Raw genomic sequence first — 7,688 nt, 5'->3', positions numbered from 1 at the left:
ATACTTATTCTTGATGGTGACCTTATTAAGCTGAGGGTAATTAACACATAATCTCATATTGTACCCCTTTTTCTTCACTAACAACACAAGAGCTCCCCAATGTGACACAATTTGTTTGACAAACTTATTCTCAAGCAGATCTTCTAACTAACTCTTCAGTTAACCCAATTCTGACGCATACATTCTGAATGGTGCCATCGACATAGGTCAGGTACCACGTACCAAACCTATGGAGAACTCGGTCTCACGTTTCGGAGGCAGTCACAATTATCTTCAAGAAGAACATCAGGAATTCACACACCACTGACATATCACTAGCCACCACATTGTTCTCCACTCTTAGAGAAGCGAACATCACAAGTACTCGATCATTCTCCCTCAAAGATATCTCAACTTGACCGGCAGACATGAATCTCGAATCAGTATTCTCTTTGGGTTCGGAAAACAACACAACATCATCCAACAACTTGCACTCTTGCAATCAACAACACGTTGAACCAACTCTCCACTCTAGAACGTCTCGGAGAAGCAGAAGCTTCTCCCCCCACTTATTTCAATCTTGCTCCCACTAGCAAGTAATTAGAAAAAGAAACGAGTGCCAACAGTGTTTCACACACATGTCGCGTACCACGAAACAAATAAAATCACAAAAACCTAGCGGGACTGACCGACCTGTTCTGATACCACTATTTAACACCCTAATCCCTTATTCGACATTTAATGAAATAGTTTGAATAAAAATCAAATATTAGAGTGTCACAAAAATGTAAAAAATCCAAATATCATATAGTCATATCATATAAGCAGCGGGAAGACATCACAATCCCTAGTGCTACATATCATATAGAATCCCCTAAGATCCAATGATAGAAGCTAATGGGGAAGTCCCACATAAAGTCTCAACAACAACCTTCAACCAAACAAAACATAAATGACGGAAGACATCACAATCCCTAGTGCTACATATCATAGAGAATCCCCTAAGATCCAATGATAGAAGCTAATGGGGAATCAATTTCATCCCTTAACTCAACAACAACTCTTGTACCTAGTTTCATGTACTCCCGAGGAGCACAAACACCACAACAAGAAACAGGAGGTGAGAATACATCTAACAGTTAGTAACGGTGAAATTCCGCGAGACATGAAGTAATAAGAATATAACAATATTCTCAATGACACTCAAACACAATCAAACAGGTCATAATGAAAATGCAATGCAATGCCTGTTGGTGCAAGCCCTAGAGGCCAATACTTTTGGTACTTGTATCGAATTATTTATTAATAATAAAAGGCATTTTCTTTATTATGGTTGATTAATAAAGTCCCTAGAATAGATAGTCCGTTTAATGTATTAAGTATGACTTAATCATGAGAACACATTAAACATAAGGGCACTATTCTTAAAGTATCCGTAGTCGAGCTTTAATATGAAGTGGGATAACATTAAAGCATTAAGACTATTATGTTTGTAGATTGATGATCACATCTCATGGATCATGGATAAAGAGTTATCAAGTCTTAAACATAGGTATGAATATTAGGAGTAATATTTATACCGGATTGACCCGCTATGAGAATACTATATAGAAAGTTATGCAAAGTGTCATAAGTTATTCTCATGGTGATAATAGTGTATACCACTCTTCGACCTGAAACCACTATGGATCCTAGATGTAGAGTCGAGTGCTTTATTGCTGATCCAACGTTGTCCGTAACTGGATAACCATAAAGACAGTTGATGAGTACTCCACGAAGCATGCTGAGGGACATGAGTGTCCTAGATGGAATTTGCCAATCCTGCGTAACAGGATAAATGTCTATAGGCCCAATATTGAACTGGACAAGGGTGACACGGTCTATACCTTGTGTTCAATATAGACATAAGGACAAAGGGGTAATTATACACATAATTATTATCACAGGAGGTTTTGTCAGATCACATGACATTTTCGTGACTTGGGTAGCAATGATGTGTTGCTAGATACCGCTCACTGTTTATTATGTTAAATGCGTGATTTAATATAATTGCCAACGTCGCGAAAACCTATAGGGTCACACACAAAGGACGGATTGATGAGAGATAGAATAATTAAGGAACATCGTAAGGTACGGTGCACTTAAGTGGGAGACAAAATATGGTAAGGTACCAAATACTTAAGTGATTTTGGCATATTATGAGATATGGGCCAAAATGCACTTAAGTGGGCTTTTTGGCTTGAAGCCCACACAAGTGGTTCTATAAATAGAACCCCTTGGGTAGAAGCATTGTCACTCCATTCCACTCAGACAGAAATTCAAGTAGAGACTTGGAATTTTGTTTCCCTCTTTCTCTCACTCAAAGCCTTCATTCATAACAGCTAGCACTGCGATTGAAGGAATCCGTTCGTGTGGACTGAGTAGAGACGTTGTCATCGTTCAACGTTTGTGATCGCCCCATGGATCTGTATCAAAGGTTTTGATCATTATCAGAGATCTGCACCAAAGGTTTGAATCGCCACAAGAGGTAACGATTCTATCATTGATCATGCCCATTCGTAAGGATCACTAAATGGAGAAATTTTTAAATTCCGCTGCGCCTTGGATGGCAATTCTCCAACAATGCCACCATTTCCATCTCAAATGTATGTGATACCAAAATCACAGGGATCAGAAGTATGTTACTGATATTCTCATGTCTTTGGTTCCTCTTAAAATCATGTCCCTCTCTGGACGTGAGACCACCATAGTACCTATATGAACCAGGCCATAACTAGACCAAATTCCTACCTATCTCCGAATTACATGAATGCATGATCACAAACAACACAAAATTCAACATCATCATCATATCAAAATCATACAAAATCACAAGTCTCGATCATTCATAAAAGGTTTCACTCTTGAACCTATAATTCGCCATATTTGACCATCAATGCAATCACTCTCTGGTTACTAACTCAAAACATCATTCAAGATCATCATTGTAATCCTTCTCTATATTACTAACTGAAAACACCATTCAAGGTCATCACTGTAATCCCTCTCTAGATTACTATACTAAAAAAATTATATTTTTAAAGTAATTCATTTATTTATTTTAAAAGGTAATGTTATATTATTATCAATTGTCCTCAAATTAACAAACTGTTCAAAACAACTCAAAAAGTCTCAAAGACTCGTAGTTTTCTCAAAAATTATTATTTTTTAAAAACTCACAAAATCCCCATTTTCTCAAAAACTCTTAAAACCCGTTATTATTGTTTGTGTCAAACCACCAATAGAGTAATGACAAGTATTTTACTCAATTTGTTCAAAAATGTCCCTAAGGTCACCAAAGAGACTCCAATGCCACAAGATGCTCCAAAATGCCACCGAAGACTCCCGGACTCCAAAAATTTCAGGGAATGCTAAAAAACTCAAAAACACCAAAAATGCCAGAAAAAGTTGGAAAACACCAAAGTTGTGCCTTCCTACTAGTCACACATCATATTCGAATAATTATTTAAAATACCAAACGGAGTCGGAATTAAGCAAATGAATATGTTTCGAAAATCTTAGAGAGTCTATTTTAAGAAAATGATTTTTATTTCAACACTTAATACACCAATCGGTTCAGCTTAATCAAACACCACAGATGAATACTCCCATCAGGCATAATATTTTGCCAGACTTCAAAATGACGCAAAAAATTGTATCCTTATGAGAAAATTATGAAAATTTCAAGTTGAAAAGAACATTAAACCCTCTTTCTAACGCAACTAACAACATCGCAAAAGGACTTACAAAACTCCAGTTATGCTTGAACCATGATGACCAACTCATGACTGAATTTGACTACGCGTTGCTGCAATTCCCTAATTTTCCTTTATGTGAATTATGAGCTACGATATTTTCTTGTATATTGAATTATGAGGTACGATGTTTTCCCTAATTTTCCTCCAACAATGAAGTATTCTCAGAACAACAACAATCCAACACAAAAGAACTCAATATGCAAGAAAACATCTTAAGGCATAATTCATAGAAAGGAAAATTAGGGAAATCCATAACAATCCCTAAGGGCGCTGATAGGAGGGTAAGAAACTCTCACTATTCTACAAGGCAGAAACCACATAAGTGTAGACAATTTTCTCCCTTACCTCAAATATGTCGTAAGGTTGATTTCCTAAAAATTCATTACTCCCAAACCTTCACGTTCTCCCAAATTTCTCAAAAAACCCTATGCCTCTTTCACATTATGACAAAATTGAATTTAACCTAATTTTATCACACCTTTCAGTATTTATATGGGCTAAATTTTCAAATTTATAATTTTTGTCCAAATAAATATAATTCTCTCTCTTTCTACCTTCTATTTTCCATTAATCACAAAATTACCCTTTTCATTTATTTAATCACAATTCTCCACTTCCTTTTACTTTATTTATAAAAAATTAAGTAATAATTAAAATAATATTATTCATCCGATCTCTCAATTCTTAATCCCGGTAATTAGTAACTTACCAAATTATCCCCACACTCAGAAAAATACCACAATCCTCATATAATCACTAAATCACGCAAACAATTAAATAAATTGTTTAAATAATAAGAAGGGGTGTTACACGCAACATACTATCAACTAACTTGGCAAGAACATCTACGTCCCTCCAAATAATTAAGCACTCCAAAATGTGATGTTATTTTAAGGCCTTCTAGTTCTCATACTTGCGATCCCGCCTATTCTAATACTTGACCACCTGTAAAATGTAACTAGGAGGAAGTAATAACCAAATCCAAACACCTACATACCCCGACTTAGCAACCACCTTAAAAAGAGCATCTTTCAATGTTTGGGAGAAAGTAAGATGACACTTAAGAAGTATACTCTTTATAATGAAGATAGGTGTTGCGAAGACTCTCTCTAAAAACCTTGCATCCAATACAATCCCCTCGTTTGCATCAAGGTTATCAGAATTTGTTATAGATTGTTTTACAATATCCATGATAAGACTTCTGACCTCCTGTGCCCCATGAATAACCCTAACCAGACCATCACGGTGATGCCATGTCCGACTCATGACATGAATGCTGATACACCTTTCACATATCTATTGCTTAACTCCCCTTAAAGACTACTTGAATGCCATAAACAAATTCGGATCATTCTCAATAGTTTTTCGAATTACGTGTTTGCGTTCATCATTGCATAGGTGTAGCATTTTAAAATGACACACCATACAAAAAATACCTTTACTCCCATCCTTGCCATCAGAACAACAAAAGAATTTACAGAAAATGCAAGCCTCCTAACCAAGTAGAAATCATTGGACAATACAAAATTGTACTTCTCCTCAACTAAATACAAAAGATTTTTAGTTGAAGAATTTTAACAAACACTTTGTGGGAAACAACAAAAGAGTACTTCTAATTCTTCTCTAGGGTCATCTCAGTGAAATCCAAAGAATAAAAGAGGTCATGAATGATCAGAAACATCAGCAGAAAAAAAAAACTTAGTTGAAAGATTTGCAGAATTTTCTTTTAACATAAAATTTATCTTTTGAACAAACTTCAAGTTATTATAACACTCTTCCTCAAAAGAGGAAACAAACAATAAAGCGTAAAACATTAGAGCACGTGTTGTCTGGTTATAAAGTTCGGCCAAATGCATCTATAAAACAGTTGTAGTTTCGTATTAGTATAATGTTATACTCAAAATTTGAAAAGATTCGAAAAGTGTCTCAAGCAAGATCAAATGAAAAGTCGAAGAAATCATAGAGAGAGAGAGAGAGTTTGAAGCAAAAAAGAAGACATACATGATAGATAACTGAATGACAAAAACAAGCTTGAAAACACTCGAAGTGCTAAATGTCAGCTGCCACACAGACTTATACAAGCTTCAATCTCAACGAGTTAAATTCAAAAAGAATCAACGATTTCATATGAATGAATAACAAGAATAAAAAATCTAAATACATTCATAATTTGAGTTGTGTGTTGCAGGTTGAATCGACAGTTTTGTTACGCGTGTACACAAGAATCTCACAGGTGGAGTAGCTTGTAGCTTTGAATTTTATGAACTTCAGTATCTTAATCTTACCTACTAAAGTAGTTGATGATGTAAAATTAATAATTCCGCTTAAATAATCACCCAACAAATCAGGAACTTCAGTAACATCCACATAAACATTCAAAACAGTGGTAATGTTATGCGATTTAAGAGCTGGAATTGTGTCTTCAAGTAATGGAGCTTCCGCTAAGAGTCTGCCACGGTAATTAAGATAAGCTGTGCTGTTTTGGTATGTAAAACTTCCATGGTTAGGGTTATCAACTGTAACTAATATGGCTAATGATGCATTAAGATCAATTATGGGAGAAACATCGAAGAAAAACCTTCCAAACTTAACTGATTGTAGAGTAATTGTGGGGTCTTTACGCTTGAAATCAGTGAGGAATAAGACTAGAAGAATGACTAATACTACAATTAGGAAAATGGATGTTACGGCACAGCAGATTTTTAGGCCTTTGGAACACTTTAAGGCGCATGACATATTGATGATGAGTTTGGAAAATATATTTCTAGAAGATAGCTCAGGTTTGCATTACATATATATAGGAGTTCATATGTAGCTGTCAATGTAGTATATGTTTAGTGATTGTGTTTTTTGATGAAAATCAATGATAGATTAGTTGGTTTAAATATTGAATTTGTTAATTTGGAGATGAAAACTATGAATGAGACGGCTGCATGAGGTTTGGCTTTCATACTCCGGCTCTTGTTTTTGCAGTTATGCAATTTCTCTTTTACAAGCTTTTTCTTCTTCTTGTTTTGGTTTATTCATTCATCCGTGCGATGTGAGTTTAGTGGTAAAAATTTGATGGACAAAGTTTTAAGTCATTTGAAGACAAGTCTAAAATATTAGTAGTAAGAGGTTATAAACTCTTAAATTGCAGAAGTATTTGTATCAGATATGATTTTTTTTTTTTGATAAACATTTAGTAGTTTTAGAATTATATATCACCCCTAACCGATAATATGATGTATTTTATAATAAAATTTTCACCTTAACCAATTTATATTTGAAGTATAATTTTTGAGTCAGTCACATTTTAATTTTTTTTTAAAAATAAGTTTCATTTATTTTCTCAGCTATGGAAAACAATTGATAGAGGAAGTGGATAAAGGATCACACTTCGAATTCAAACTCAAACTATTTTATTTTTTTTGTTTATTGTTAATTGGTGTCTTTTTTATTTTTTATTTTTTATTTTTAAATCAATCAAAATAATTTATTCCTTCGGATGAAGGAACCAACCGATAAAAAACGTGGATTAGGGATTAAACTTCAAAACTCATATTTTATACTTATTTTTTTTTCAATTGACATCTTTTTTATTTTTTATTTTTTATTTATATATTTCTTTGGTTGAGACTTTCAACCGAGAGAAAATATCATCTTTGTATTTCAAATGAAGATTTTTTTTAATTTATCTATTCCATGCGTTGAGAGAGAAAGTCTCAACTTTGTATTTTCAAATGATGTTTTTCTCTTTTTTTTTTAATTTATCTATTCCCTCGATTGGATGGTCCAACCGAGAGGAAATTTATTTTACATGTATTTCTTAGAATTAAACTCTAGCTTTTCATTTACTTTTCAACACCGATTTCATCTTCGTTCTCCTATGAAACTGAACATTATCTTAACAAAACATACCATATGTGATTT

Source organism: Lathyrus oleraceus, chromosome 4 (genome assembly GCF_024323335.1).
Source record: "Lathyrus oleraceus cultivar Zhongwan6 chromosome 4, CAAS_Psat_ZW6_1.0, whole genome shotgun sequence".
Classification (NCBI taxonomy): Eukaryota; Viridiplantae; Streptophyta; class Magnoliopsida; order Fabales; family Fabaceae; genus Lathyrus; species Lathyrus oleraceus.
Note: the sequence above shows the minus strand (reverse complement) of the source record.